The sequence below is a fragment of the Mobula hypostoma genome, chromosome 5 (genome assembly GCF_963921235.1).
Source record: "Mobula hypostoma chromosome 5, sMobHyp1.1, whole genome shotgun sequence".
Classification (NCBI taxonomy): Eukaryota; Metazoa; Chordata; class Chondrichthyes; order Myliobatiformes; family Myliobatidae; genus Mobula; species Mobula hypostoma.
Genome location: NC_086101.1, coordinates 71,867,462 through 71,891,064, shown reverse-complemented (window position 1 = coordinate 71,891,064; position 23,603 = coordinate 71,867,462).

Below are 23,603 nucleotides of genomic sequence, written 5' to 3'. Positions count from 1 at the left end.
GGGGCGAGGGAGGGTGCAGGGAGGGGGTGTGAGAGGGAGGGATGGGGTGAGAGGGAGGGGGTGAGGGATGGGGTGAGAGGGATGGCATGAGGGATGGTGGTGAGGCAGAGGGAGAGAGAGAGAGAAAGAGATGGAGAGAGCTAGAGAGATAGATTTCTTTGCTGAGTAACTTGAATGCATGCATTCTGAACACTGCCTTATTTTAATATCTTACTGTCAAAAGTATATTTATCGCATTTCAGATGCCCACATTAATTTATTCAATGTTTAAGTGGATATTGAAGAATAAAGTAAAGTGAATTAAATTAAACATATTGAGATAGAAACTGATTGGCTTTGCATTTTAAAAAGAAACATTTCTTCAGTGAATTACTGAACAATTCCTGTGGCAGACAGTTGGTTCAAAGGAAACGTTAGTGTACTGGTGAGGGTTAGGAAATCAAGTATAATAAGTCAATCACATTCTTTCAGAGTGATAGGAAACAAAAGTATATTCTTTCAGACATTAATGCACTATAGATCATTGGGATCCCAAGGATATCACATTTTTCATGCATGAAAATGAGCTTTTGTATGCAGAATGCAACAGCTTTGAGAGAGAAAAGTGTATAGCTGGTAGAAGATTACAATAAAGAATCTCAGACCCACAGGATCATGGCTTGGTTTCAGCACAAAAGGAGGTCATTCAGCACATCTTGTTTGTACCAGCAATCAGACTGACCTCTTGTCTGGTCCTTCATCTATTCAAAATGCTCTGCCAGTTGCAGAATAAAACTGTGTACACTGAGAGTCATATTGTTTCTGTCCTGCAGACCTCAATCACTATTCTTATTAGAAACTTTTCTAGATACATTTGCTCTGTGTACCATTTCACCAAGTTTGGCAAGAATTCCTTGGAATTCTCAATCACTGCTCCCAAAGATAACTCTGGAATTGAAGTGATTTTAATATCAACTTCTCATTTTGTTATCTTCCAAACAACTAACCAAAAGTAACAATAAGCCAGCTATTGCATCTGAATGGAACTGGTGGAAATACCATTTCAACTAAAATAATCTTAGAAGTTGCTATTTGTTATCTGTGAGATTCCACGAGGAAGAAGAACAAAGATAAAAGTGTCAACAATACTGTTGAGCACTGGTCTGCCAGATAGCAATGGAAAAGCAGGCAGAAACGGAACTGTAAAAAGAGTGAATATCTGTGCAGAGGGAAACTTAATAATTCTGCTTCTTAGCATGTTTCATAATTATTGAGAATTGGAAATCAAAGATGTTTTATGTTGTAGAGAAGGGGGAGTGGTGGACAGAATCAAGGAACAAAGGTACAAACCACTACATTGCCGTGCCACTCTATTCAGGCACTGGTGGTCCGTGATGGCTTTCTAAATTGGTACATTGAGGAACAAAAGAGAAAAATCGGCTATTTTAGGTCTTGTATTGTGCAATGAATAAGGGTTAACTGATGATCTAGCAATTAGGAGATCTTAAAAGTGATCATATTAGGACATATTTTCCTACTAAAAGTGCTTTGCTTCAGTCTGAAATCTGAATGAGAGGTAGAAATAGGGTAGATGACAGGAAACTTTCCCCATATCAGAGACAGATTTTAAAAAAAGAGGACAGGTTAAGGGTGAAGCGATCAATACAGGATATGATATATACAGTATACACAGGATTAATACAGGACCATCTTCATCCACAGTGTGGTAAGCACCTTGACTACCGTGCCTGAAAGCTGGTTGAAGCTGAGCAGCTGACATGTGAACACACGAATCACCTAAAAACAGAAATCTATGGACCCGAGTGTGGGTGAGGGGTTTCATACTGGTCACAGCAGACATGTTGGACAACTGGTCTTTTTCCATGCTGTTCATCCAATTATTCTAGAAGACTAGGAATATATAATTTCAGAACTTCCTGAAATAAATAAAAAGGAAAATGTTTGTGAAAAAAAAAGCCGAAAAAATAAATGGATTTAGAGCTGAAACATCCCCAGGATCTGATGACATACGTCCAAGAGCTTTAAGGGAAGTGGCTCTAGTGAAAGCAGATGCTCCGGTTGTCAAAAATAGTGCCCGTGGTTTAGTAAGTAGCACATGGAAACATAGAACAGCCCAGGCCCTTTGACCTATTCTGAAGTGAATCAAGACCTTCTCTCCCACATAATCTTCCATTTTTCTTTCATCCACATGCCTATCGAGGAGTATTTTAAATGTCCTTAATGTATGTGCCTCTGGCATCACCTCTGGCAGCACATTCCATGCGCCTACCACTCTCTGTGCAAAAACAAACTACGTCTGAACACGTGGAGGAGTCTAGGATCAGAGGGCCCAGCCTCAGAATAGAGGGATGTCCATTTAGAAAAGAGATGAGGTATATTTCTTTTTTTTTACCAGAGTGTGGTGAATCGGTGGAATTCATTGCCATGAACAGCTATGGAGGCCAGGCCACTGGGTATATATAAGGCACGTATTGCCAGGCACGAGGACAACCTCTATCCCACTGTTATAAGACCACTGAGCTGTCCCCTAGCAGCAAAGATAGACCCTTGTCCTCACAATCAGTGTCATTATGAACATACACTCTTCTGTCTATCTGCACCGCACTTTTTCTGTAACATTTTATTCTGCACTCTGTTACTGTTTTACCTGGCACTACCTCAATGCACTGTTGTATCAAAATGATTTTTATGTGTGGATGCAAAATAAAGTTTTTCACTAAACCTCCAATATCTCTTCAAAGGTTGTGGGGAAAAGGCAGGAGAATGGGGTTGAGAGGACCAATATGGTGGAATAGCTGAGAAGACTTGATGGGCCATATAGCCTAATTCTGCTCCTATGTCTTATGGTCTTATGGTCTATTCCACCCAAGTCCTCAAGTGTCAGCAACATCCTTATAAATTTTCTCTGCACTCTTTCAATTTTATTTGATAAGTTCTTATCAAACTTCCAGTTTAAGATAATGCTGGTGAAGCATAGTGACTTCTTGTCTGTAGCAAACAAAACAAGCAAAACTACTAACTACCTTATTACGCACATTTATTTTTTTCTGGTAAACGATCACTGCAATTAATTGCCCGTATGCTCCCTTTTAGAGCTGAGCTTTTGAACAGCCTGTATGACCTGGCATTTTTGCGCTGTGATGTCTCGAAGGTGCAGGATAGTTGCAGCAAGGAACCTATGGGCTGAGTAGAGGCGGCAGGACAAAGACCTGCGAGTGGGGAATGAGCCGCTGGAGTGGACTTGGGGGCGAGCGGAGACAAGCCAGGGCCCGAGCCCAAGAGCAAGGAAAGACCCAAGGTTTGATCAATTTAAGTGCTGAGCCAAATTGGCAAGGTCAGGTACATGCCGAACTGAGGTGGCAGGGCCCAGGCCTGAATGTGTATCACAGCAGCAGGGCCTGGAGAACGACCTTAAGTTTGATCGTTTTAAGTGCCAGGCCAAATTGAAATGGTCAGGTACGGGTTGAATCAAGGCAGTGGGGCCTGGAACCAAGAGTGCAGCAAAGCACAGGGCCCGGGTCTGAGAGTGAGGGACGACCCAAGGTTTGGACAATTTAAGCGCCGGGTCAGATTGAAAAAGTCAGGGTTTCGGTGCTGGAGACAAAGGAAGGGCTGGTTCACCTTACCGCTCCGTGAAGTTTACTCATTTCTGAGCTGAACTGAGGCTGTACCCTGCAACTAACGCCTACTGGTTCAGCTACAGCAGGGGCCCCCAACCTTTTTTGCACCGCGGACCAGTTTAATATTGACAATATTCTTGCGGACCGGCCGACCGGTGGGGCGGGGGGGTGTTAATCACGACCGGAATATAGGTGATAAGTCAACTATAAGTCACTTATCAGTGGCTAATACGCTCAATTTCATTTCTAAAGGGGTTTATCTAACAAATTTAATATTAAACACCTAGCGCATATTTTCCTCGCATGAATGTAGTGATAAGTCAATTATAACAGTGGTCCCAAACCTCCAGGCCGTGGACCGATTCATTGCCACGAAGAATGCAGTGGTACAGCAGTAGCCGGAACACACATAGCACATCTTTAAGAAAAAAGCCGAAATAAACATGCTAATTGATTAGGTGCTGCCTGGCGCGTAAATGTTGGCCCAGATCAGAGGCGACACAATCGGTAATCTTTGTGGCCCGGAGGCTGGGGACCACTGAAATATAAGTCACTTATAAGTCAATAGCTTCATAACCTTTTAAGTAACATTTGGATATTAAACACACAGCACATATTTTCCTCGTATGAACATATAAAATCATTGCAACACACCAATATCGCTGAATCAGTGGGAGCCCTGGGCTTGTTTTCCTTCAACAAGACGGTCCCATCGAGGGGTGATGGGAGACAGCGATACTCGAAGGGGGTTCCTTATGTCCAGTCTATTCTGCAATATAGTTTTTGTTGCATTCATTGCAGAAAACTCCGCTTCGCAGCGATATGATGTTGGAAATGGAAGCAACGTTTTCAGTGCTTTCGTGGCTATCTCAGGATATTCAGCCTTGACTTTGATCCAGAATGCCGGCAGAGATGTTATGTCAAACATAACATCAGCCCACTGTCATCTGCAAGCTCGAGGAGTTGATTTTCTTCCCGCACTGACATGGAAGATTCACCGGGAACATTTACAAATAGGTCATGGACCCATTCCTCTTCACGACTTGGGTCACTGCTGACCTCGCGTGCGTTGAAGTCCAACAGTGGGCGTGACAGGGAACGAGGAACGGTGCAGCTGACTCATATAGTTTCATATCACCAAATCATATCGTTTCCTCGCGGCCTGGTAGCACATGCTTAGCGGCCCAGTACCAGTCTGCGGACCGGTGGTTGGGGACCACTGAGCTACAGTGATGACTGGCTTCGTGGCCATAGACTCACTTTCATGAACTTCAGTTGTTTGCACGATTTGTTGTTTTTCTGCACATTGGGTGTTTGACAGGTTTTTTTAATGAGTTCTTTTGGGTTTCCTTGTTTTGTGGCTGCCTGTAAGGAGACACACCTCAATGTTACATGTGGCACACATACTTCATAATAAATGTATTTTGAACTTTGAACTTTATTGATATCTTTCCTGTAGGTAAGTGACCAGAACTGCACACAATACTCCAATTTAGGCATCAATGATATCTTATACCTCAACGTAACATCCTAACTCCTGTATTCAGTGCTTTAATTTATGAAGGCCAATGTGCCAAAAGTTCTTTTTATGACTCTATCTACCTTCGGCACGGACTAGAAGGGCCGAGATGGCCTGTTTCTGTCCTGTAATTGTTATATGGTTAATTGGTTATCTGCAATGCCACTTTCAAGGAATTACATTCAAAGTTCAAAGTACATTTATTATAAAAGTACATATACACCACACAACCTTGAGATTCATCTCCTTACAGGCAACCGAGAAACAAAGAAACCCATAAGAACCCAATTTTCAAAAAAAAGAAAACGTTGAACACCCAATGTGCAGAGAAAAAAAAACACATCATGCCCATTAAAAGAGAACCTCTAAAGAAATAAAAGAACCCATAAAAAGACTGTTGAGCACCCAATATTTAGAAAGAAAAAAAACACATCACGCAAACAGCACTCTGAACTTAACCCTGCAAAGAGAGTACCACAGCCCAGTGCAGAGTGTGGAGCAGTGATGTGAACCGGTCTTTCCCTCACCTCGGGACCCGACACACTGACCTTTTCAATTTGGCCTGACACCTAAGTCGTTGTACAAGCATCGAGTTCAGTCACCCCGATACACTTTGGGGACAGGTCCCCATTGCCTCAATTTGGCCTGTACCCAATCTTTTTGATCTGGCTCTGTGCTTACATCTCCCTTTGAACAGCGAGTCCAGTTGCCCCGATCTGCTCTGGTGCCTGGACCCTGCTGCCTCGATTCAGCCTTGCGCTTAAGTCTCTGTCCAAACACCGAGTTCAATTGCTTCGATCCTCTTTGGTGCCCGGATTTTGCCCGTAACTGACACCTCCAATTTGGCACAGTGCTTAAAACAGTCGAACCTTGGGACTTCCTCGCTCTTGGTGACAGGCCCATCACCTTGCCCTGCCTTGGTTCTGCCACATTGGTTGGTGGTGGTGGTGGTGAGGTTGGTGGAGAATGGGTGTTCGTGGTGAGGGTGGTGAAGGGCGGGTGTTGGTGATGAGGGGGTTGGTGGTGTGGGGTGGTGAGGGGGACTGGTGATGGTGTTGGTGGTGAGAGGTGGTGGTGGGTGGTGTTGCTGCTTCTGTTGGGGTAAGTGGGGGAGGGTCCATGCTTTTGCTGCTGCTTTGTGTGGGTGTGGGAGGGTGGGGTTTTGTGTGGGTGTTGGAGGGTAGGGTCTTTGTGTGGGTGTGGGAGGATGGGGTCTTAGGGATCTGATGTTACCATCATTCATTCTTTGGGGTTTCTTATTTCGTGGATGTCTGTGAAGAGTAAGAATTTCAGGTTGTATACTGTATAAACTCTCTGATATTAATTTGAACCATTTGATCCCTGCAGAATACTATTAATTACAGACCTCCAGCTGGAATGTCCATTTGATCACTAACCTCTATCTTCTCTGGGGAAGCCAGTTTTGAATACAAATTACCAATTCACTATTGACCCCATGCACCGTAATCTTCTAGATGAGCCTCCCCTGAGGAATCTTGTCAAGCGTCTTACTGAAATCCATGTAAACAGCATCCACAGCTCTACTTTATCATCAAACCTCAATCAAGTTAATAAGGCATGAGTTGCCCTCACAAAGCCATGCAGTCTCTTCCTAATTAGACCATAGTTTTCAAAATACTTATAAATGTTTTCCCTAAGAATTCTCTGCAGTAATATCCCTACCACTGACATGAGACTCATTGGTCTTGTTTCCCTTCTTGAACATTGAAAAACAATAGCGTTTCGGACTTCCGGGTCATCAAGGGAATGGCGGCGTAAGGAAAAGGTCTCTCGACAAAAAAGAAGGTAAACTGCCCCAAAATCGAATTTAGACAAATACTTAATATTGCATAACTATATTAATAAAAGGGGCAAGGATGATGTCTAAGAACAAGAATAAAAAGTCCGCTTCGAAGGCTGATAAACATAAAGAGATGCAGCAAGGCGACGGGCCTAGCTCCCCCACGGCAAGCCAGGACGGAGATAATGAGGGGGAATCGGTGACTCTGTCTTTGATTCTCGGAGAGATTCGCGAGTTCCGACAAGATAACAGCAAACAGCTGAAAGATATTAAAGGAGAAATAGTAAAAACTAACTCGCGGATAGATGAAGCCGAAGCGAGGATTGTTGGAATTGAAGAGAAGCTACAAAACGCCGAGGAAGTGATAGCAGAAATGCTGAAGCTACAAGACCAGCTCCAGTGGAAACTAATAGATCAAGAAGGCCGCTCGAGAAGGGAAAATGTGAGGATCTACGGAGTTCCCGAAGGAACCGAAGGTAAACCCGGATTGATGATTCCCTTCGTGGAGAAGCTGCTTAGAGAGAACCTTGATATACCGGCTGAAAAAGACCTACAGATAGAAAGGGCTCACCGCGCGTTGGCACCACAGCCTCCGGCAGGCGCCCAGCCCAGATCGATTCTGATCAGATTTCTCAGTTACAGAACGAAGGAAGAGGTGCTTAAAAGAGCATGGCAAAAGAAAGGTTTCATGTGGAACAACTGCAAAATCAGTTTAGACCACGACTACGCACCGGGGATTCTTGCCAGACGGAAGGAATATACGGAAACACGGAGAGTCCTGAAGGAAAACAACATCAGATTCCAGACCCTGTATCCAGCTCGGCTGAGAGTCTTTTACGACGAAGGGACAAAAACTTACGCTACGGTGGAGGAGGCAACGTTGGACCTGGCGGACCGGGGACTACCTATTAAAGTTATCACCCAACCGGAGTCGCTACTGGAGAGGATTCGGCAGAAGTCGTGGCAGTTAGTGGGGCGAGGACGCTCCACTCGAACCAGAGTGTCAAACTACAAGGAAAAGCTGCAAATATTCAGACGCGAATGTACAGAGAATACAGATTAATTAAGAGAAATGACTGAAAAGAGTACATCGGACTTAAAAGTAAAATGAAAACTGGTAACTGAAAATAAACTAGGCGGAATAACTTGAATGATAGCAATATGGTCGAGACATAAATAGGAGAAAATTCTCTATGATTATTCAAACTGCTGAGGGCCCTCTAACACAGGGTGAAGATAGAGGTTATCCCTCTGAACTGAGGCGGGTCGGTGCTCAGGCCTCACTGTGGGAAGTCGGGAAAAATTTTCAAATGTTATACGTTCAGAAATGTCTAGGGTGTGGTTATATGTCTTGGTTTACTGTTGAGAAGGGATTGCTTACTGTTTGGTTAGAAAAGGAGAGTGCTTTTTTTCTACTAGAGAAAAATGCAAACTGAATTGGTAAAAATAATTTCCTATAATGTTAATGGGGTTTTGAATCCAATTAAAAGAAATAAGATTATGTCTAAATTGAAAAAAGAGAGGGCACAAATAGCTTTCCTCCAGGAAACACATATGAGCCAATCTGAACATGGAAAATTAAAAAGAATGGGCTTTAAGCATATATTTTATTCATCATATAAATTGAGTCACAAAAGAGGGGTAGCTACTTTAATATCAAGTACTCTTAATTATGAACATATTTCAGAGACTAGAGACAAAGGAGGACGGTTTGTAAAAATCACAGGAAGAATAGAAGGTACAGAAATAACATTGCTGAATGTTTATGCTCCTCCAGGTAGTGAATGGTCATTTTATAGACACATTTCTGACCTAATGGTCAGTTCTCGAGGGGTAGTAATTTGTGGAGGGGATTTTAATATTAGATTAAATTCTATATTAGATTCTTCAAGAATAGTTACTCAGAATAAACCTCTGACTCGAAAAGTGAATTCATTGATGGAGGAGTTGGGAATTATAGATGTCTGGAGGGAATTACACCCTACTAGTAAAGATTATACATATTACTCTTTCCCTCATTCAGCCTATTCAAGGATAGACTATTTCTTTATCTTTAATACAGATAGACTCAGGATAAAAAACTGTAATATTGCAACAATTGATCTGTCGGATCATAGCCCAGTCTCTATGTCTCTAATCCTGGAAAGGAAAATGAGGAAAACACTATGGAGGCTAAACTCACATATACTCAATAACCCGAAAGTAATGGAGAGATTAAGGGGAGAAATCAAAGAATATCTAGACCTTAATGACATGGGAGAAACATCACCAGTGATTTTATGGGATACATTGAAAGCTGTACTGAGAGGGAAAATTATTTCCATTACTACTCACATGAAAAAAATCAATGCACAAAAATTAGCAGACCTTCAAGGAAAATTAAAACAACTTCAAGTTGTAGATAGCAACAAAAGTAATTCAAATCGAAAACAGGAAATTAGGAAATTGCAAAGTGAAATTGATGATACTTATACATTGGAAACTCAAAGAAATTTTCTTTACCTGAGACAAAAGAATTATGAAGTAGGAGGTAAATCAGCTAGATTATTAGCATATAAATTACGAAAACAACAAGCAGACAATACAATTCATAAAATAAAGAATCCAAAGACAAAGCTTGTGGAGAGTACAATAGGGAAAATTCAAGAGAGTTTTGAAACATATTATCGAGAGCTGTACCCCGGGCCCCCAATGAGCCCTATATAGACAGTGTATTGAATTTTTTAGATCTACCTAAACTTACAGATTTACAAAAGGAAAGTTTATTAGAACCAGTAACTGTCAAAGAACTGAACGTGGCCATCTCTAGGTTAAAGGCTGGAAAGTCCCCGGGTTCTGATGGGTTTACCTCAGAGTGGTACAAGTCCCTGAAGACACAGTTAGCCCCATTACTACTTAACACCTTTAATTGGATCTTGCAGAGAGGAGAAACTCCACCTTCCTGGACAGAAGCGATTATTTCAGTTATTCCTAAAGAGGGTAAAGATAAACTAGAATGTGGCAATTATCGGCCAATTAGTGTTCTTAATTTAGATTACAAACTATTTACATCTATATTAGCGCGCAGATTGGAAAAGCTTTTACCTGGCCTTATCCATTTAGACCAGACTGGATTTATTCAACAAAGACAAACACAGGACAACATAAGGAGAACTCTGCACATATTAGAACAGGTTAATAAGAACGAGACAGAGACAATGGTAGTAGGATTGGACGCTGAGAAAGCTTTTGATTCGGTTAGTTGGGCATTCCTATACAGAGTGTTAGGAAGATTCGGCTTTCAAGAAAGGTTTATTAAAGTAATTCAGACTCTATATGACAGCCCTACAGTCCGAATTAAGATAAATGGGGACCTCTCTGACTCCTTCATTTTAGAGAGAGGCACTAGACAGGGATGCCCAATTTCTCCTCTCCTTTTTGCGCTATATATTGAACCACTTGCCCAACTAATAAGACAGAGCGAAATCGTAAAAGGTATCAAGGTGGCAGGGATTGAACAGAAAGTGGCGTTATTCGCAGATGATGTTTTGGTCTATCTGAGTGAACCAGAAAAATCATTTATAGGATTGTTTACACTGTTGGATGACTTTGGGAAAATATCAGGTTATAAAATAAATGTAAAGAAAACGCAGGTTATGTCCCTAAATTATACACCATCCAAAAAATTGCAGGATACATATGATCTTAAGTGGGAAGCTAAATCATTAAAATATTTAGGAATAACCCTGCCGAAGGATCTTTCAACACTGTCACAGGTAAATTATGGGCCATTAATCTCAGAGATAAAAGCAGATATGCATAGATGGAATCTTATCCCCTTTTTAAGTTTAAATTCAAGGATAAATACTATAAAAATGAATATTCTTCCTCGGTTATTATATCTTTTCCGTACTTTACCGGTGGAGGTGGATGATAATCAATTCAGGGAATGGGACAAATGGATTTCCCGCTTCATTTGGCAAGGAAGGAAACCTAGAATTCGATATAACACCTTACAGTTAGGGAAGGAAGGAGGAGGTATGGTTCTTCCTTGCCTGAGAAATTATTTTTCTGCCTCACAGATAACCCCTCTGTTATATTGGTGTAATAGGGAATATAAGGCTAGATGGAAGGAAATAGAATTTGGATTAGTTGACAGTTTCCTCTTCAGGCCTCAATAGCTGACAAAGGATTGATGGCCCAGTTGGAAAAATTTAATAATGCTTGGATAAATCTTACATTAAAAGTATGGCAGAAGGTGGTTAATTCATGTGGAATTAATAACATGTTAAAACTCTTTAGATGGTGTGCATATGATACCGAATTCCTTCCCAACAGAGGAGATAAAAGATTTGAGCTATGGATAAAGAAAGGTCTTACAACCTACCTCTCATTTATAGATAAAAGAGTATTACAAAGTTTCCAAATCCTGCAGGATAAACATGGCCTAGAACATAATGACTTTTTTAGGTACCTTCAAATACGAAACTATGTTAACCAGAGTTGTAGATATACAGACCTATCAACAGTAGAATTAGAATTTTTCAAGATTCTGAATTCGGCTTGCAGTTCAATACCTAGTAAATCAGTTTCTCGCCTATATAATGCACTCTCCCATGCTAAAAATGTAAATACACTGTATATTAAAGAGAAGTGGGAGAAAGAAGCGGGGTTGGTACTTTCAGAGGAGGCTTGGGGGAAAATCTGCAGCTTTCAATGGTCCTCGACTAATTCTTTGACTTGGAGAGAACATTGTTGGAAAAACATTATAAGATACTTCAAGACCCCATATCAGGAAAAATATAAAGATACAAATGTGATGTGTTGGAGAAGGTGCGGCTCCAAGGAGGCAAATCATTTTCATATTTTCTGGGATTGCCCTAAATTAAGTCTATTTTGGGAAGGTATTCATAGAATATTAGTTAAGGTACTTAGGTCCCAGATACCTCTGAACTTTGAGACGCTCTATTTGGGGCATGTATTGTTCCTTGAACTGAAGGAAGATATAAAGTTGCTGCAGGCCCTCTTAGCGGCAAGTAAGAAATCAATCACTAGAAAATGGCTAAATCCAACACCACCTACATTAGAAGATTGGTACGAAATTATCTTGGAAATATTTAAAATGGAAAAGTTGACTTACTCCCTGAGAACTCAAAAAGAAACATTTTATCAAATCTGGAATAAATGGATTGAATATATAACCCCAATGCGAGCAGACTTTAGATGACTCTCCTAATGATTTATATTGCTCTTCTCATCAACACAGTAATATTGTTAACGTAAGCACCCCTAGTCTAAATGTTTATTTTTTTTTGGAAAATAGAGAATTAACACAAGTAAAGGGATAAAAAAAAATATGAAAAAATTAAGTAAATAAGTACATAGGGATTGGATAATTATGTCTGCGGGCAGGAACAAGCACGAACAAATTGGGATATAAACACCTACAATGGTTGGTATATAGGCTTGTATGCAACATTTTGGACCAGTGGAAATGGTCCAGAAGGGTTGTATGGAAACTATTATTACCATTTTTCTTAACAACTAATTTCATTACTTAGCCTAATAGGTTAGATTTACCACAGTACATAATTATCTATTTAAATGTTTATTTTCCTTTTATATCATCTCAATGTGTACTTAAGAATGTATAAATAATTGTAGTTTTATACATATAAAAAAATGGAAAAGGTTATATGTGTGAAAAAAGTACATGATAATTGTGAATTCCTTATCCAAATAAAAATAAAATTAAAAAAAAAGAAAAACAATAGCTACTCACCAGTCCTCCGGGACCTTGCTTGTGGCTCAAGTCCCCAGCAATATCTTCATAGAAACATAGAAAACATACAGCAAAATACAGGCCCTTCGGCCCACAAAGCTGTGCCAAACATGTCCCTACCTTAGAACAACCTAGCCTTTACCCATAGCCCTTTATTTTTCTAAGCTCTATGTGGCCATCCAGGAGTCTCTTAAAAGACCCTATCGTTTCCGCTTCCACCACCGCCGCTGGCAGCCCATTCCACGCACTCACCACTCTCTGCATAAAAAACTTACTCCCTGACATCTCTTCTGTACCTACTTTCAAGCACCTTAAAACTATGCCCTCTCATGCTATCCATTTCAGCTGTGGGGGAAAGCCTTTGACTATCCACACGGTCAATGCTTCTCATTATTTCATGATGAAGAGGGGAGGAGAAGAAGGCAGCATAACGCAGCGCGCACTGCTGCTCCGAAACGATATCGTTTTTGTTAAATAGGTACCGTGCACAATCCTGATTTGATGGAGATAGACTTGAGAAGCACGGAGGAACATCTGGAGAAACTTCTGAAATGCCTGCTTCGCTGCCGTTGCTACTGTGCGATCGAGAATCTCCGGAGGGGAAGGCCCCAAGTCCTTGGCTTTGCCTATTGCCTGTTGCCGGGGTCGGGGTTGAAGCGCTCGGCGGAGCTGGTGCTCGGTGCTTGGTGTCAGAGGGCTGGTCAGAGGCTCGCAGTTTTTGGACAGACTCAAGGGTCGGCCGTGGTTGGGTGCTTCCAGGGTGCTGCATCGGCAAGTTTGCAGCGCTGGAAGCTCATGGCAGGGAGAGAGTTTCTCTTCCTTCTACCGTCTGCGTGAGATGATGGGACTATCGAGAGACTTTGAGACTTTTTTTCTACCGTGCCCATGGTCTGTTCTTTATCAAATTATGGTATTGCTTTGCACTGTTGTAACTATATGTTATAATTATGTGGTTTTTGTCAGTTTTTTTAGTCTTGGTTTGTCTTGTGTTTCTGTGATATCATACTGGAGGAACATTGTATCATTTCTTAATGCATGCATTACTAAATGACAATAAAAGAGGACTGAGTGTCCTCATAATCTAATCTAATCTTGTACACCTCTATCAAGTCACCTCTCATTCTCCGTTGCTCCAAGAAGAAAAGGCTGAGTACACTGAACCTATTCTCATAAGGCATGCTCCCCAATCTAGGCAGCATCCTTGTAAGTCTCCTCTGCACCCTTTCTATAGTTTCCACATCCTTCCTATAGTGAGGCGATCAGAACTGAGCACAGTGCTCCATGTGGGGTCTGACCAGGGTCCTATATAGCTGCAACATTATCGCTCGGCTCTTAATCTCAATCCCAAGATTGATGAAGGCCAATGCACCATAGGCTTTCTTAACCACAGAGTCAACCTGTGTAGCAGCTTTAAGTGTCCTATGGACTCAGACCCCAAGATCCCTCTGATCCTCCACACTGCCAAGAGTCTTACCATTAATACTATATTCTGCCATCACATTTGGCCTATCAAAATGAACCACCTCACACTTATCTGGGTCGAACTCTATCTGCCACTTCTCAGCCCAGTTTTGCATCCTATTAATGTCCCATTGTAACCTCTGACAGCCCTCCACACTATCCACAACACACCCAACCTTTGTGTCATCAGCAAATTTACTAACCCATCCTTCCACTTCCTCATCCAGGTCATTTATAAAAATCACAAAGAGTAGGGGTCCCAGAACAGATCCCTGAGGGACACCACTGGTCACTGGCCTACATGCAGAATATGACCCGTCTACAACCACTCTTTGCCTTCTGTGGGCAAGCCATTTCCGGATCCACAAAGCAATGCCCCCTTGGATCCCATGCCTCCTTACTTTCTCAATAAGCCTTGCATGGGGTACCTTATCAAATGCATTGCTAAAATCCATATACATCTATGGCTCTACCTTCATCAATGTGCTTAGTCACATCCTCAAAAAATTCAAACAGGCTCGTAAGGCACGACCTGCCCTTGACAAAGCCATGCTGATTATTCCTAATCATATCATGCCTCTCCAAATGTTCATAAATCCTGCCTCTCAGGATCTTCTCCATCAGCTTACCAACCACTGAAGTAAGACTCACTGGCCTATAATTTCCTGGGCTATCTCTACTCCCTTTCTTGAATAAGGGAACAACATCCGCAACCCTCCAATCCTCTGGAACCTCTCCCATCCTCATTGAAGATGCAAAGATCATTGCCAGAGGCTCAGAAATCTCTTCCCTCGCTTCCCACAGTAGCCTGGGGTACATCTCGTCCGGTCCCGGTAACTTATCCAACTTGATGCTTTTCAAAAGCTCCAGCACATCCTTTTTCTTAATATCTACATGCTCAAGCTTTTCAGTCCACTACAATCGCCAAGGTCTTTTTCCATAGTGAGTATTGAAGCAAAGTATTCATTAAGTACCTCCGCTATTTCCTCCAGTTACATACACACTTTTCCGCTATCACACTTGATTGATCCTATTCTCTCATGTCTTATCCTCTTGCTCTTCACATACTTGTAGAATGCCTTGGGGTTTCCCTTAATCCTGTCCACCAAGGCCTTCTCATGGCCCGTTCTGGCTCCCCTAATTTCATTCTTAAGCTCCTTCCTGCTAGCCTTATAATCTTCTAGATTCATATCATTACCTAGTTTTTTGAACCTTTCACTTGCCTCTCTCATATAAATACTGATATAATCTTTAAGGACCTCATCCACATTCTTCGCATCCAAACAAATGCTCCCCGCCTTTATCCTCGAGTGGTCCCACTCTTGCCCTTGTTATCCTCTTGCTCCTGATGTACTGTACAGATAGAATGCCTTGGGATTCTCTTTAATCCTATTTTCCAAGGACTTTTCATAGCCCCTCCTGGTTCTCCTAATGTCTTTCTTAAGTTCTTTTCTGGATTCTTTCTATTCCTCTAGAGCTTCACTTGATTCTAGCTTCTGAATGTTTGCATACCTTTTCTTCTTGACTAAATTTATCACTTCCGTAGACACCGAAATTCTCTTATCTTGCCATCTTTGTCCTTCCTCCTGACTGAAGCTTCCCTGTCCTGTACACTTTTCACAATCAGATGTGGACTTGCCAAAAGTCAGCCGTTCCCAATTAACTCTCTCTGGTTCCTGCCAAGTGCTCTCATAATTTGCCCTGCTTCAGTTTAATACTCCCCTGCAAGGTCCCTGCTCATCTTTATCCATAGCTATCACAAAATTTGAGGAGTTGTGGTCACTGTTCCCTAACTTCTCATCCACTGAAATGTCAGCCACCCGACCAGGCACATTACCCAACACCAGGTCCAATACAGCCCCTCCTCTCGGTGGACTACCTACATATTGATTTAAGAAACCCTCCTGGATGCACCTAACAAATTTACCCCATCTAATCCTCTTGCATTAAGAATATCCCAATATATATTGGGGAAGTTGGTGAGGCCAGATTTGGAGTAGTGTGTGTAGTTTTAGACACCTACTTACAGGAAAGATGTAAACAAGGTTGAAAGAAAATTTACAAGCTTATTGCCGGGCCTGGAAGAGCTGAGTTATAAGGAAAGATTGAATAGGTTAGGACTGTATTCTTTAGAATGTAGAAGATTAAGAGGAAATGTGATAGAGGTATACAAAATTATGAGGGTATAGATAGGGTAAATGTAGGCAGGCTTTTTCCACTGAGGTTGGGTCAGACTACAACCAGAGATCATGGATTAAGGGTGAAAGGTGAGAAGTTTAAGGGGAAACTTCTTCATTCAGAGAGTTTTGAGTGTGTGAAATAAGCTGCCAGTGCAAGTGCTCCATGCGAGCTCAATTTCAATGTTTAAGCGAAGTTTGGATAAGTACGTGGATAGCAGAGATATGGAAGGACATGGTCCTGCTGCAAGTCAATGAGAGCAGGCAGTTTAAATGGTTTCAGCACAGACTAGATAGGTCAAGGGGCCTGTTTTTGTGCTGTACTTCTCTATGACTGAGGGCTGACCTCGTTAGACAGTTCAGTTCTCCATAGAAATCACCACTGCATCTCTCTACACAGATGTAGTACTGTGGTCCATGGCCGCCAAGATAGTCCTCCTCACTGAGTTAACCATCCCGTGGGAGGAGGGTTTGGAGGCTGCCCATGAGTGGAAGAGGCTGAAGCACTCAGACCTGGCAGCAGAGTGCAAGGTCTGGCTGGAGCAGAAGTTGGCTGGAGGACCATCAGCTAGCCTCCGGAGGTAGGATGCCAGGGCTCGTCAGCACGTCGACAACAAGGTTACTTGGTGATCTGACTGTGACTGGAGTGAGGCTCAGGAGGGCCACCAGAGATTAGGCTGAAGAGGCAGAAAAGGGCAGCTTTTAGCTGTAGCTGAGGAGGAAGGACAGAAATTGGAGGACTGTCTAACCCCATTGGAGGATGCAGTGGGTGGCAGAGAAACGTTGCTGCCACTGCTCCATAACGTGATGTACCAGGGCTAAGGGATCAAAACATCAGTGAGTGGTGGTCCTGGCTGATGACCCTGCACTGTTGGACTTGCAGCAGGCAGCAATGCTAGCAGGAAACATCTTCCTGTAAATCTCATTAAGTTGAAGATCCTCCAGGACAGTAACCCTACTGTTTTTATACCTTTCTTTAATCTGCCTGCGTATCTGCTCCTCACTGTCCCAGTGGCTCTTGTGGTTGGGGGATGGAGTTCTATAGTACAATAACCATTAGAGTGATGTCATCCTTCCTATTTTTGAGTTCTACCCATACAGACTCACTGGACGAGCCCAACGTTATTTCTCCTCTGAGTGCGGCTGTGATATTGTCCCTGATTAGTGATGCAACTCCCCCATCCCACTAGAAACATAGAAACAAAGAAAACCTACAGCCCAATACAGGCCCTTCGGCCCACAAAGTTGTGCCAAACATGTCCCTTCCTTAGAAATTACTAGGCTTACTCATAGCCCTCTATTTTTCTAAGTTCCATGTACCTATCCAAAAGTCTCTTAAAAGACCCTATCGTATCCACCTCTACTACCGTTGTTGGCAGCCCACTCCACACACTCACCACTCTCTGAGTAAAAAACTTACCCGACATCTCCTCTGTACCTATTCCCCAGCACCTTAAACCTGTGTCCTCTTGTGACAACCATTTCAGCCCTGGGAAAAAGCCTCTGACTATCCACACGATCAATGCCTCCCATCATCTTATACACCTCTATCAGGTCACCTCTCATCCTCCGCCACTCCAAGGAGAAAAGGCTGAGTTCACTCAACCTATTCTCATAAGGCATGCTCCCCAATCCAGGCAACATCCTTGTAAATCTCCTCTGCACCCTTTCTATGGCTTCCACATCCCTCCTGTAGTGAGGCGACCAGAACTGAGCACAGTACTCCAAGTGGGGTCTGACCAGGGTCCTATATAGCTGCGACATTACCTCCCGGCTCCTAAATTCACTCCCACGATTGATGAAGGCCAATACTCTGTATACCTTCTTAACCACAGAGTCAACCTGTGCAGCTGCTTTGAGCTTCCTAAGGACTCGGACCCCAAATCCCTCTGTTCCTCCACACTGCTAAGAGTCTTACCATTAATACTATATTCTGCCATTGCCATTGCCATTCTTTTATGTCCCTCTTTATTTTTTCTAAAACATTGAAACCCTAGGATATTAAGCACCCATTCCTGTCCCTCTCTCAACCAAGTCTCTTAAGCAAAGGCACAGCATTTGCTCTCCAGTCCTCTCGAACCACACCTGCTGCTAATGAGGACACATAGATCATTGTCAAAGCAACAGAAATCTCCTCATTTGCTTCTTGTAATGTTCTGGGATATATGCCATCAGGCCTGGTGACTAATACACTTTAATGATTTTCAAAAAGCCCCACACTATGTTCTCCTTATTCTCAAAATGTTCCAGCACATTATCATGCCCCACTCTTCCTCCACTGTCCTCCATATCCTTCTCCTCAGCAAATGCCATCACAAAGTACTCACTTAGTACCTCAGACACTTGCTCTATGTCCAATCACAAATCCCCTCTTTTATCCTTAAGTGGACTACCTCTCCTCAGTTGTCCTCTTATTCATAATGTATCAAATGCTCCTTGATCTTACTCATTAAGGACATTCCATGGTCACTTTTCACCCTCCTAATTGTCTGCTTGATCATTTTTCTGCTATGTTTCTATTCCACATGGACCCAGTATAATTTTAGCTTCCTAAACCTCTTGTATGCTTTCTTTTCCTTCCTGACTAAATTTAGGATGATTCAAGTCATTCATAGTTCTCTTACTAGAATTCAAGAGCCTAGGTGCATGAAAGGGCAGAATTATATGAAATGGCAGTATAGCTAATGTACTTTTGGATAAACCAGCCAGTTGTGATCTACCCTCAGCTCCTTATGCTACAACCCAAGTAACATGCCCAAAGAGTACAGCGTAATTTATAGTTATTATTTATCATCATTGTCCTTATTCTTCAGTGAAACATTCCAATCCTGAATTCTTATTAGCTAGTCTTTGAACAACTCCCACGTGGACTTGTTTGGCTGCAGCTTCTCCCAATCAGTGCCCCTTAGTGCCTGTCTTATCCTGCCATGATTTGCCCTGCCCCAACTTAGTAAATATTAAAGATTTGCTTTATTTGTCACAGGTACATACTCTATGTACATCAAAACCGTGAAATGCATTGTTTGTGTCAATGACCAGCGCAGTCCAAGAAAGCTTCTGCTGCAACATAGAAAGCCCACTATTCACTAACCCTAATCGTATGTCTCTGTATGTGCGAGGAAATTGGAGGAAACTCATGACATCAAAGTGAGAACATACAAACTCCTCAAACAGTAGTAGGAATTGAACTTCGATGGGTGATCACTGGCACTGTAAAGCGTTGCTCTATGCTACCATGCTGTCCTTCTATGCTATGTGGCCACCCTTCCCACAACCATCTTAATAACCCTTCTTGTAACCATCTTAAAGCAGATGGAGTTGTGGTCTCCAACCCAAAAATGTTCACTCACTGTCAGGTCTGTCAGCTAGCCTGGCTCGTTTCCGACAAGTATGTTCTTTCCTCTCGTTGAACTCTCCACATACTGTTTCAAAAACTATTCTGGTGAATGAAGAAATCTTACCCCATCCAAGCTTCTCATATTAAGAAAGTTCCAATCAATACCAGGGAAGTTAAGTCCACCACTCTGTCAACATTTTTTTTCTGCGCATTTCCATCTACATATCTGTTCATCCAACTCTTTATGGCCACTGGAGGGTCTTTAGTATAAACCCATCAAATATAATTTAGTGCAATTGTACCCTTTATTATTTGAACTCCAACAAAATTGTCTCTATGGATCAATGTGTTCCCTGATTACTGTTGTGGCATTATACCTTACAAGTAGTTTAACCTTTCCACCTCTTTTAACCCCCTCTCTCCATTATGCCTATATCAATACCCAGGAATATTAAGCTACCAGTCCTGTTCGTCATGCAACCAGGTCTCTGTAATGGCAACTATATTGTAATTCCATGTACTAATCCAGGCATGAGGAAATCTGCAGATGCTGTAAATTCAAGCAACACACACAAAAAATGCTGGTGAACGCAGCAGGCCAGGCAGCATCTATAGGAAGAGGTACAGTAGACAGGAGTGGAGGGGTGGATCTAAGAGTTGGAAAGTTGATTGGCAAAAATTGATACCAGGCTGGAGAAGGGAGAGGATCATGGGACGGGAAGCCTGGGGAAAGAGAGAAGTGGGGAGGGGAGCCCGGAGGGTGGAGAGCAGGCAAGGGGTCATAGTGAGAGGGACAGAGAGAGAAAAAAGGGGGAAAAATAAAAAATACATAAAAAACATTAAATAAACAAATAAGAGATGGGGTAAGAAGGGGAGGAGGGGCATTAACAGAAGTTAGAGGAGTCAATATTCATGCCATCAGGTTGGAGGCTACCCAGACAGAATATAAGATGTTGTTCCTCCAACCTGAGTGTGGCTTCATCTTGACAGTAGAGGAGGCCACTGATAAGACATCTCAAATGGGAATGGGACATGGAATTACAATACCGATCCAGGCTCTGCTTTACCCATTAGCATGAAATAAACACATTTCAGCCCATCAGTTCCACCATGTTTATTGACCTGTCCACTTCTGACCATCTTTTCAGTCTCACTTGTCATACCATCTTGCTTACCATCAAATTTACCAACTGTTGCCCTACCACTGTGGTTTCCATTGGCCTGTTACTCTAAGATTAAACCCTCCTGAGTAGCTCTAGAAAAACTTCTTGCAGGGATATTACTCCTCAATCAGTCCATATTCAAACTTGCATCTGGACCCAACTGCACTAGAAGAAAGAACATTGGTTCATAATTCTGAAGCCCTACTTCCGGTACCAGTTCCTTAGGCACCTGCTGAACTGCAATATGTATCTAATTCTCACCTCACTAGCATAGGCATGGATAGTAATCCTGAGATTACAACTCATGCTCTTTAAAATCACTTTGCAGGGTCCCTTCCCTGGTTCTGCCTCTGTCATTGGTAGCTACATGGACCATGACTTCTGGCTGCTCACCCTCCCCTCTCAGAATGTGCTGTACCCATTGTGATGTATATTTGCTTTCCAGAACCCGAGAGGCTAAATACTAACTTCAGCTTTCTAACAGAGCAGCATGACCTTTCCAAAGGATCTGAGTTGTTTGGGACAAAGTTAAGCTTCTACCAAATATTCCTTGCTCAATTTCTTGTTGTAAGCAACAATTAGTCTTCACTTCTTAATGTAAGTTGCAAGCAGCAATCAATTTGAAGTTAAAAGGATTTGCAAACAGCAGTGCTTACATAACAGAGGCTGCTGGCCCACAGCAGGGGCTGATTGCTCAAGAGACATGGTTTGCAAAGTGAACTGGCCATGAGGCTTCTTATCTGCATTGTTCAAATGCAAGACAATGGGGTTATGTCACTCAGCACATCAAAAATGGTCACAGGCATAGATGATCTATCAGTGGTTGGGATATTTGTGCACTTGCAGCACTTAGTTTTGGGTGTTTGGGATCTCTGTCCCAGAAGCTTTAAGACCATCTGTGTGAATTACTTTGTCCCAGCAAAGTTATCTGAGGAGCAGTGTAGATAGAGGCCCTAGTGGCATTTTGGCATTACAACATCGTTTCTCCAAATGTTAGCAAAACAAAAGAGTTAGTCATTGAATTCAGGAAGGGGAGTGATCACATGCTATTGCTTACATCAAAGGTGCTGAGGTCGACTATGTCGAGAGCTTTCAGTTCCAAGGAATGAGCATCTCCAATAGTCTGTTCTAGTCCAACCAAGTAGATACCAAAGTCAAGAAAGTGCACCATGTCTCTACTTCCCAAGGAGTCTAACGAAATTCAGTATGTTCCCTTATTTATTGTATGTTCCCAATATTTATTGATGCAACATATCCAGTTGCATCATGGCTTGGTCTGGCAACTAATCTGCCCAAGACTATAACAAACTGCAGCAAGTTGTTAATGCAACTCAGCACATCGCAAACACGAATAGACAGAGTCCTTGATGGACTCTGCCTGCACTTCTCGCTGCTTTGGTAAAGCAGACAAGATTATCAAAGACCCCACCCACCTCAGATATTCTCTCTTCTTCCCCTTCCAACTGGGCAGAATATTTAACAACCTGAAAGCATGTTCCACCAGGCTCAAAGGCAGCTTCAATTCCTCTGTTATAAAACTATTGAATGATCAAGATGCACTCCTGACCTCACGATCTACTCAATTATAGCCTTGTATCCAACTGTCTGTGTGTACTGCACTTTCTCTGTAATTGTTATTGTTTGTCCCTTGTACAGATGCACTGATGTGATGAAATGATCTGTAGCAATGACATGCAAAGCAAAGTTTTTCTTCTGTACCTTGGTACATGTAACAATGATAAATTGTCAGCTGTAAAGGAAATAAAATCTACAAGGGGAAAGAAGTGTTTTGGATTTTGGAATATATAATGAGATAGCTTGAGATCACCATCATTTCTGACTCTGAGTTTACGTGCTACCAGTAAGCAGTCTTTGCCTTACACTTGTTCATCACACATATGTACTTAACAGTAAAAATTATTACGTACCATTATTATAAAGAAAATATAATGCTTGCAGGGTAACAAAATCAGCACAGCAGTACTGGGAGAGGAGAATATCTGAATCAGCTGTTGAACAACAACAACAGCAGGCTTCCGTCTCCACCAACAATGCCGTGTTTTGATTAAGAGGTTACGGTACACTGTATTGCATTTAAATTTTTTTTAGGTTTCATGTAAAATATAAAAATAATTGGCATTGTAGATGGTACATTTTCATCAGCAATGTTTAAAAAATTTAATGCTGTTAGGTAAGTTCTAAAACCCATCAGCATCACTTGTTTTGCTGCTAGATTTTCATGGCCACCAGATGTTTTAAAAATTTAATACCATTCCTTTTCTTAAATCTCTGCAACAAGCCTGCTGAATGCTCATAATTACCTTCAATTTTCAGCTTGTCGTGATAGACCTTTGCTTGTTTCATGATCAGCATACCATTAAGCGGCTTATATTCACTCCGACACTGGCAATACATAATCAAGGTCTTCATTTTTCACTTTATTCAGTGTTTTTCTCTTTTTCACTAACTTCTGTTCATTATTTATGTGAGGTCTCTTCTCAGAACAGCCTGTGATGTACAAAGACTTGTGACATGGCCCGTGAGCCTTCCCAGCGTCTTGTGGAACTTTCCATTTGGGATGTTACGTCAGTGCTCAAAAAAGTTTGGTTTTTGAATATTGGAATTTCAGATATGGGGTACTCAACCTCTTTCTTTGTTATTGCTATAAAGTGGAAGAAATGGAGGCCTGCATTTTGTGAGACTGTTCTTGCAGTCAGCATTTTGTGAACTAGCTCTTGCTCTGCAATGGTTTAATCAGAGCAAC